At 40.2% G+C, this 10,179-nt stretch overlaps 1 pseudogene; it reads left to right on the forward strand.

Annotated features, from left to right (window-relative positions):
- Positions 1–2,225: 2,225 nt before the first annotated feature.
- Positions 2,226–10,179, forward strand: part of LOC102890415 — an 18,652-nt pseudogene continuing 10,698 nt past the window's right edge.

Here is a 10,179-nt window from a genome sequence, read left to right on the forward strand (position 1 = left end):
CCATGTTCAGAAATTTTAGGAAAATGAATATGGAGGCACTAGAAATATGTTTTTACAACCATGTCATACGTGTCCCTTGTAAAGTCTTTGTGTTCTCTCAGCAATATATGTACCCCAGGTGGCTTAGTGTAAATTGGCTGTGGGTACTGTGAGAAAAAGTGGTCTCATAACACCATCCTGGTACATGATCGAAGGAAGGTCATTGAGCCAGAATATCTATTTTTTAGACAAATAGGTCATATAATTCTGTCTAATTTAAAGAATGTCATGTTTACTTCTTTTGGTGATTATAGCATTTACAGTTCTGCATTACAATACTGTAAATGTAAAGGAAGAGTAAGGAAATACATAAGTTTAAGAACAGGAATAATAACTCAACATGATAGACAACTCAAAGGATGCTTGCTGCTTAAAACACTTAGGATCTTGAAATTTTGCAATAAAAACTATGACCCTTATTCTTACTTATAACGATAATGGTGGTTAATTAGAAAAGCAGTTGGTCCTGGGAGTACATTAAAGGCTATTTAAATACTAATAAAGGGAAATTGTCAAGTAGATTCAGCTAATTATTTATAATGATAAAGAAATTTGTTTAGTGGAGTTTCCACCTCTCCCCACCCCCGCCCCACCCCCATCACATTATATCAATTCAGGTGAAACATTTGATTTTGAGAGGGGAAAAAAGATCAGTTTAGCTTTTACTTTATTTTTGGTCTATTATTTCATATTCTAATTGTTCAAACTGAAGTGGTAGGTATAGAGTAAATGGCAATAAGCAAAACCATAACAAAAGTTCACAATTCTTGCAGCTAATTTTGTCATAGGTATACATCAACACAAGAGTCACTAGGCAGTGTAGTGGTATTTATTGCACAAAAATTCATTAGCTAAAAACAGAATATGTGATTCTTGCATTCAAAGAATTCCAAACAATACCATGAGGAAAGCAGAACAAATAAATTATTTATAAATATCCAGCTATTCAATTAATAAATTAAAAATTACTCCAAATATGTTATTTTGTATATTTGAGTAAATATCGCTTTTTGTCCTAAACCAAATTATAGGCAAGATTTGCAAATGCAGTACAATACTATTTCAAAAAACTTTGGTTTCACATGATCGGCAAGTGGCAGATGCTGACTCTGATCCTCCCCTCGCTCCACACATAACGCACTCTCAGCCCTCCTACTCCTGATCTCACACTCAGGCTCTTTTCCTGAACTGCTGAATTTTCAAAGACAAGTCCTGCAGTGCTTGTGAATCAGAGTTACAGCAACGAGAGATGAGGCAAAAATCACCGAGTTTATTCTTCTGTGATGTACCTATAATTGGGACACATCAAGCGTGAATGTGTCTTCTCTCCCAGGGTGCCACTGAGAACCAACTTTCCAGATTATGCATCTGCACATATCAACTAATTACCACCCCACAAGGGAATCCTCAAGCCATCAAAACTCTTATCCATAGCTGCAGCTGAGATTTAGAAGGATAGGCAAAACCATAACTATTTGGAATTTTTGTTAAAAGGCTACTAATATGAATCCCTACTGACATGGGTAGCCAAATTTTAAGATTACAAATATACCAAATAAAGAGAGAGTAGAAACCTATCCACTCTCCTTTTAAAAAATTAAAAATTCTGAGATAGAAATGTTGAGCAGAGAAACTTCTAAAGGTTGTCTTAGATTTTTAACAGGATATAAATCCCCAAGTGGGAAATGTACATGCAGATAACGGGTTGGGGGGCAGGTAAAAGATGGGGAGGAGAGCATAACACTCTCCCTAAAGTTGTCTATACTGTCTACACTCCAAACCATTTTACCAAAACAATAGTCACATGTCTTTATTCTCACGCCCTTGACATGCTTCTTTTATGCAAACACTTCTTTTGTGCCAACAGATTTGAGAATGTGAAAGTCTAGAGTTTACATATGGCATATGCTATGCTAAATATCTGATATGTGCATAACTTGCAACCTATAGAATCTTGAATATCCCAGATTATAGGTTAGCAAATCAATCTAATTGGAATAGATTTTGGCTGTCCGCTTCATTTCCATTCCCACTGGAATAAACTGAAGTACTCATGTGTTCACCAAAGGCTAGAAAAATTAAATGTTGAGTAGAATCTAACACCAGTGTTCTGCCGTGAGACTTGACTGAACTGTGTGTTGGCACAGCCTCTACGTAACTCAGCTTTCTTAAGTGCTGCATACAAGATGGAGAAATATGAACTAGATGAAAGCCCGGTAAGGTAGCCTGGTAGGCTTCGCAAAGAGTAGTGATTGATGAGTCCAAGTCATCTTGAATGGAAGCCTCCAATATGTGGGTAAAGGGGCTCAGAACAGGCTTCCCCAAGATGTGCCACCTAGGCACATGGATTACTTTGAACTGAAGGCAATTAAGACCCTGTGAGCTCACAAGAAACATTTACCTCTCCTTTAAAGAATTTAAATGGGGACTTTGCCCATAATAAGAGTTCTCACCAGAAATAACTTTTGTATGACCTATATATAAGAGCAGGGCAAACATCTAATTATTGAATATCTGCTCTTATCATCCTGCAAATGACCTTTCTCCCCTCTGAAGCTCCAAGGTATCTTACCTCATCCTTAACTCAGAATTCCATGCATACTTCATTTTAACTTTTTGTGTCTGAAACTTTCATGTATGTGGGGGTCCCATATGTATGTATGTAGTCAAATTTGGTTGCTTTATCTTGTTAATCTGCCACATGTTGATTTAATTATTAGACCAGCTGATAGAACTAAAAGGGTAGAGAATTTCTTCCTCCCCTTCATGACTATGTGCTTATATGTGTATGAGTGCATGGATATGGGGTGGCAGTGTGTATGCATGAATGGATGAGTGGACTTTATGGAGAGCTAATACACACGCACATGCACATACAGGCATTGTATTACAAATTTTCCTCAATTCTTCTTTTCCTTGCCCCACACATGAATGCTTCATCATGTCCTTTTAACTTCTCCGAAGCATATTCCCAACTTGTCTACTTCTCATCATCTCTATTACTACCACCTGATTGAATACATCACCACTTCTCTTGGACCACAGCAAACACCTCCTAGCCAGTTATCTATTTTGAGCCTCATTCCCTACAATCCATTTTCTATCCAAGCCAGAGTGAGCTTTTAAAACTTAAGATCACTCTACAATCAAAACTCCCTACCTTGACTGACAAAGCTCTCTAGTATGCACGAGTGTGTGTGCGTGCACACACACACAAACACATACACACACTTTTCGTCTTTTAGCTTAAACGTCCCCTCTACAGAGTCCTTCTCTGACCACTCAAATTTAAGTAGTCACTCCTCACATCTCCTTATTTTAATTCTCTGCCCACCTTCAGTAGAGACCTAGTGAGGAGACATTAGCCACACTATATATTTTAAGAGAGAAACGTAATATGTTAACCAGGTATGAAGTTGTTAACCAGGTAATCAAAAAGATAAAAAGAACACTGAGGTATCAACTATTAGAAGCAGGTTCCAACCACAGGGCTGGAGAAACAAACAAAAGGAGTTGAAATTATTCAAAAGAAGAAACTTGGAGTTGGGACCTGGCAGAGCTGAAATTCTGACCTCAGAGGAATAGACTGATGCAGCTGCTACTACACAGAAGCACTGCTGCTGTGTCATGAAGAAGGCTGATCAGGGTGATGTCCCCAGGAACCACACCAGCAGACAGGAAGGCACAGGAAGCAGATAGAAAGGAACAAGTCCCTTGTCCCCAGCACTCCTCCAGCCTTTCAGTCTCTCTCTCCTCTCTCCATTGGTAGATCTAAATAGGGATACAACTGGCAAAGCAAAATGTGGTTTGCACAGTCCCATCCCCAGCAGCACAAAGTTAGGTAGAGAAAGGTAGAGTAGAGAAAGGTTCGGAGGCCAAAGAAAATAACTTGATAACTGGCACAAGCACTTAACAATTTTACTTATTTATTTGTGTATTTGCCATTATACTCTCCCTACTATAAAATTGAGCCATATAAAAATGCCATTTCTGAAATTCAAAAACTCTTAAATATTAGCAATTTCATAGATTATTAAGTTCCTATGGGCAGAAACTTCATCTGTCTTGTTCAATAGTTCATGTCTAAAACCAAGATCAGTATTGATTAAACATTTGTGAATGAATTATTGAATTCCTGATGAAGTTTTAACATTAAAATGTAAAGAACATAATTTTTCATCTTTCTCTGATAATCTAAAACATATTTCACAATCTTGCCTCATTAATTACTACTATACTAGGATAGTGTGAAAGTTAAAACAGGTATAGAATTGATGATTAACAAAATACCAAATAATACAAAATTGATAGCTTAAGATTCACAGTTTAAAGGTTACTAACCTGGAAAGAAACCTATAATAATACTTCCTTGAGGTCCAGTCTATTAGCATTTGAGTTGGACTGCTTTTGCAAGCAGGCAATCTCGACCCAATTTTTGGAAAATAAAAACCCTCATGAAAACCCTCCTCCCTGTTCTGATTACAAATGCCATGTATCAAAATTAAAGCTCTCAGCCTTTTACTGTCAAAATAAATTACAAATTCAGGGTTTTCCACTTAAAGTTGGTTTCACTTGTAAACCAATGGTCTTGGTGTCAATTTGACACCAACAAAAATCCTCAATTTGAGGTGTAGTGAAGAAAAACTATTGGGTGCAAACAGCTCAATTGTGATACAGCACAGCTGAGAGGAAGCCCCCAGGCCAGGTGGCCCTAGAGCTAGGCCCCTCTCCAGCTAGACAACTCTGCTCTGTTCCCCTCCAGTCTGCTCTGCCCTGCCCTGCCTGCTCTTCTCCACTCTGGTCTGGTGAGATATCTTCAGCATTTCATCTCTTGTATTTCAGCTCAAGTCGAAAAACACAATCTTTAGTCCTAGAGGTAAAGAGAAAGTGTGCTCCCCAGCTAGAGGGGAGCTGACTTATATAGACAGAAATCCCCACCCTTGGTCCCTGATTGGTCCATCCTCATGCAAATGAGGACTCCAAATCTTTGCAGTTTGATTGATTTAGAAGCATTGTCCTGATTGGTAAAAATGGAGCCTCTCTGATTGGTCAGTGAAGATGCTGATGGAGACTATAGCTGCACAGTTCCTCTGTTGGACACGGAAAGCTTCAGTCCTATTGATTGAAATACTATTTCAGAAACTCCTTTATAAGGGCTGAGTCAGATAACAGAAACACAGTGCAGACAGGCAGCTCAGTGCGGGAAGCAGGCAGTTTAGTACAGGCTTCTCCCTTAAGTGCAGCTTGCGTAAGAGACCCCTGTTGAGAAACAGCTGATAAGCTCTGCTTTTAAATTTAAGCCTAATTAGCCACAGGAAGGTATCTTCTTTCTCAGGGTCCATACACTACATACTCACACACACCTCAAACACAGACATAGAGGGCCTTGAATCACTTATTGGCCCCTCTGTAAAAAAAAAAAAATGAATTTGTCTTTGATAAAGGGGCGTGCTAACCATTTCCTCTACTGTACCATCTCATGAGGCCAACAGGATTTCAAAGTTAACTATCTTTAACAAGGCCAACTAACGTGGTAGTTAAGAGCATGGAATTAGGAGCCAGACTGTCAGGTGAGGGGCAGTCCTGACTCTGACCCATCTTAGTTATGTCGATTTGGCACAGCTTAACCTCTCTGTGCCTCAGTTTCCTCATGTGTTTACTTTAATGATAGAACATAACTCAGAGTAGCTGTGAAGATTAAGCTAAATTAATACAAGTAAAATACTTGAAACCATAAGTGTTACATATAGCCCATGGATCTTAAGTTTCTAAGTATCTAAGAATCCCCTGGAGTGCATCCTACAACTGCAAATTCCTTAAACATAACTCCACAAATTCTAATTCACTACATCTGGAGGGGTGCCCAGAGATCTGCCTATTTACTAAGCATCTCAGGTAAATAAATGCAAGCAGTTCCAAGACAATAAGAAACACAGGTCTACAAACTTAAGGGCCAGGTACAGAGGGCCAACTGCCACACTTTCCAGACAAACCCAGATCCTCTGGTAACAACATACGTTCACTATCATTTAAGCTAAAATTCCAGCAAGGATAAAAAGAAAACACACACACACACACGCACGCACACACTTTTATCATCTATTTCCAGTGTCTGAAATGATGGGTTCCACAACACTTTCTGAATGAGTTTCCGCAGCCCAATACTAAACACACAGAACATTCTCCTGTCTTCCTCTAAAGATGCTGGTCTTTCTTCTTCCCCATCTCTTCTCATCACAGCTCTCAAATGCTTATAAGTGGTTTCCATAGTCTCTTCAGATCATTCAACCAACACATAACAACATCTTCTTCTTTTTTTCCTCTATGGCAAGTCTCTCTAGCCCTTAATAATTTTGATTGCTCTTCTTCTGCATTCCCTCCAGGAATCTGTACTAGGAACAAATCAGCAAATCATCATCACTGAGTGTATCTGAAGTACCAAAGGATGTGACTCACAGGTACCAATGCAAACATACATTGCACTTGCAGGCGAAAGCAAAGTTTCCGGTTGTTATTCAAATTTAACGCATGAGAACTTCACTTGGCTTTAAAGGGGTTGTTATTCAAATTTAACGCATGAGAACTTCACTTGGCTTTAAAGGAAAGGGAGGGCGTAGCATGGGAAAAGGGGAAGGGGAGCTAGTGAAAGGAGTCAACACCTATGGCCAAGTTCAGGGGTAGTTACTGTCACCTTAGTATTCAGAGAAACAACTGTACCAAAGAAGAGGTATGGAAATCAAGGACATGGAAGATCATTAACTTCACATAGAACACCAAGTCCCAGAAGAAAATCTTCAGAAAAGGAAACAGCAAATAATATAAATCAGATCAGAAATACATAAAGTATCCTCTTTAACAGTAATTGCAGAGTTGATGGTTCTTAGCAAAAGGTTTTCTTTGATTAGTGGAGTGCTGATGGGAGCAGGGATTCATATTAATTGCTTTGAGGAAGAGCTATTTTCAGGTCCTTGTACTTGATTTAATCCGCAAGGGAAAAAAATTCCATGGCTTCTGCTTGTTGACTGAGAGAAAAAAGGGAAAAAAAAATGACCCTCAGTAGGAAAGAAGGTTACCAACATGGCAGGAATTTAATTCTGAGAGTGGTGTAGGGAGAGAACTCTCTGAAGTTCTGGGTTTCCCCTTAGGGTATTTACAGACTTAAGATAAAGCAGGAACCACCAACAGTCATGCTTCAATATGCTATCCAGGAGGAAGTAAAGATCCTCATCCTCTCAGAGAAAAGGGAATCCTCATACATTGTTGGTGGGATTGCAAATTGTTATTGCTTCTATGGAAAACAGTATGGAGGTTTCTCAAAAACTTAAAAATAGATATACCTTTCAACCCAGCAATTGCACTTCTGGGTATTTATCCAAAGAAAACCAAAACAATAATTCATAAAGATCTATGCACTCCAATATTCATGGCAGCACAATTTACAATAGCTAAGATATGGAAGCAAACTAAATGTCCATCAACAGACGATTCAATAAAGAAATTATAGCTCATATATAATGGAATGTAGCTCAGCCACTTTAAAAAAATGAAATCCTACCATTTGCAATGACATGGATGGACCTAGAGGTTATTATGCTGAGTAAAATAAGTCAAAGATAAATACCATATGATTTTACTTACATGCAGAATCTAAGGAACAAAAAGAACGAACTAATCAGACTCACAAATATAGTGGACACTTTGGTGACGGACAGAGGGGAGGTGAAGAGTTAAAGAAGTATAAATTAATAGTTGGTAGTTGGTCACAGGGATGGGGAGCATGGCAGAGGGAATGCAGTTAGCATTATATGATAGCTAGGTGGAGGGCCAAGGGAGGGAGGGAGCAATTGGGGGGATCATTTTATAAACTATATAGATGTCTAACCAATGTACTGTATACTTGAAACTAATTTAAATAAATAAAATTTTTAAAAATCCTCATTCTCTATAGTCACAACCAGAGCAGGTTTCAGCTGAGAGCCACAAGAAACCCATGGAAATCAGACCTCCTCCTTAACTCCCCCATAATCAGGACCTCTGGTTTATCCAGGGACATCTTGATTAGAAATAGGGCCAAGGAAAGTTTATACCTGCATTAAAAAAAAAAAAGTAGAGGCAATCTGATTTTCTGGAAACATTCATAAATATTCACAGAAGTAATCATTCATTCCCTAGCATTTATTGAACATAGATTCTGTGTGCAAGGAACTGTGCTAGGGACTAAGGATACACCTCATAGAGCTTATGCTGTACTAGTGACAAACCTGGAGATTTTCTGGGAGAATAGAATTCCAAAAAGTGAAAGCAGAAAATGCAGAGTCCTGAAGGGGCATTATACTTGAGTGTGCTTGGAATCTACAAAGAACAAGGAGTCTAGAATGTAACAAGAGTGTAGAGTGAGGGACCTGGACGTGCATAGATTACATCTCAGAGATCACCACGGGTCAGACTAAACAGACTGTAGAACAGAAGCATTATCATGTGTGTATATACAGAGATGAGGAGGATGCTACTCCTTTGGCATAATGAGGGTTTTTGTTTTTTTTTTTAGGTGGGATAAATGAGTACTCAAAAGTAGAAAAAGTGCAAATGCTGCTCCAAAGAAGTCAGAAAATAACTTAGTTGATAAAAAAAAAAAAAAAAAAACTGTTTCAGAAGATGCCTTCATCCAAGGATTCACCAGATGATACACAGGAGTTCAGTTTTTCTCCCTTACTGCAAAGCTGGAATCTAAGGCATACCTTTTCAGTCTCTAATCATTAACTTCATCTTCTCTGGATATTTCAGGTAATGTTCATTTTCCTCTATGAAACTTCCAATGCCTTCAGTCATGTTTTACCTAGACTACATAACTGCAGACTCATAGCCCCGGTGGCTGAAGAGTAACTGCATATAAAGTTATAAATATTATAAACAAAAATGTTATAAATATTTTTTGAATGAATGAACAGTGTATTTGGCCATCTGCAACACGGGGATATGGTTCCCTGGGCCAAATAGGATTTCTCTAAGAACTGAGGACAGTCTATATATATTTAAGGCAAACAACCTAACCGTCAACCTACACCTTCCACAATTCTTTCTTGCGGAGGAGGACTTCCATTTGTTCACTGGTATATAATGGCACTGCTATCGTTCCAGCAAAGATTTGTCACCAAGGTGATGGAGGAAAAGCTAGACACATTTTAACTGATGAGGCACTTTGAGAAGAGGGAAAATAGGCATCATGGTTCCTCTCTGCACTTGTAAATAATTCACACCAGAAACGCCAAATCATGACAACAGAAATGCTGAAACAAAATAAACAAACAAAACTATTTCGATTGGGAGGCAAGGAATGGGAAAATTGCACGACTCTGTGTTCCTTTACTTTGCATCTTTTCCAGTCTTGGCGAACTTCTCTGACAGATTGGTGAGGCCTCCTGAGCACCGATGGATCAGGATTTCTTTTCTTCCAAAGCCTCCTCCTTATCTGCGAAGTCCTCCACGAACTTTTAAAAGATTCTCAGCTTAGAGAAGGGGTACCCACCCCGGAACCCGAGGCCGTTGAGTCCACACAGGCCCTCCTTTGCCGCGGTGGTTAAGGTCTGGCGGGTGAGGTGGGTATGCGTCCCAGCCCCGCACCTCGGGAAAAGCCGCGGAGAGCGCAGACTCTAGGGAAAGCTTCATTCCAACTCAACAGCGGGCGCCTCCGGAACCGCTCCTGGTAGGGCGCTGGATTCAGCAAATAAAAATACCGGACGCCTGTGTTTTACCTGCCAAGCCTAGCCCCAGAACGCCAGAGAAGCGGTCGCAAGGAACATACAGGAGAGTGGCGTGGTTGCAGGGCGTGGAGGGAAGCGGGGCGGGGAGGAGGAGTAGGCAATAAGGAAAAGAAAAAAAGCCCAGTCCCACATCTCCGGACCCAGGGGCCTCGCTGCAGGCGCGAGAAGGTGAGGACGCAGAGCAGCCGGTAGGACTTGTGGCTGGTGTTCTCGGCCATGCCCTTACCCCAGAAGTCGTTGGTGAAGATGCCCCAGCCCAGCGGGGCGCCGGGCCGCACGTCGCGGTTGTTCACGATCGCCCACACGTCGTCGTGCACGAACTCACCCTGCAGGGAGCGGCCGTAGCACAGGCAGCTCGCCCCGGCCAGCAGCGCAGCGG

Source organism: Pteropus alecto, unplaced genomic scaffold (assembly GCF_000325575.1).
Source record: "Pteropus alecto unplaced genomic scaffold, ASM32557v1 scaffold103, whole genome shotgun sequence".
NCBI classification, from domain to species: domain Eukaryota; kingdom Metazoa; phylum Chordata; class Mammalia; order Chiroptera; family Pteropodidae; genus Pteropus; species Pteropus alecto.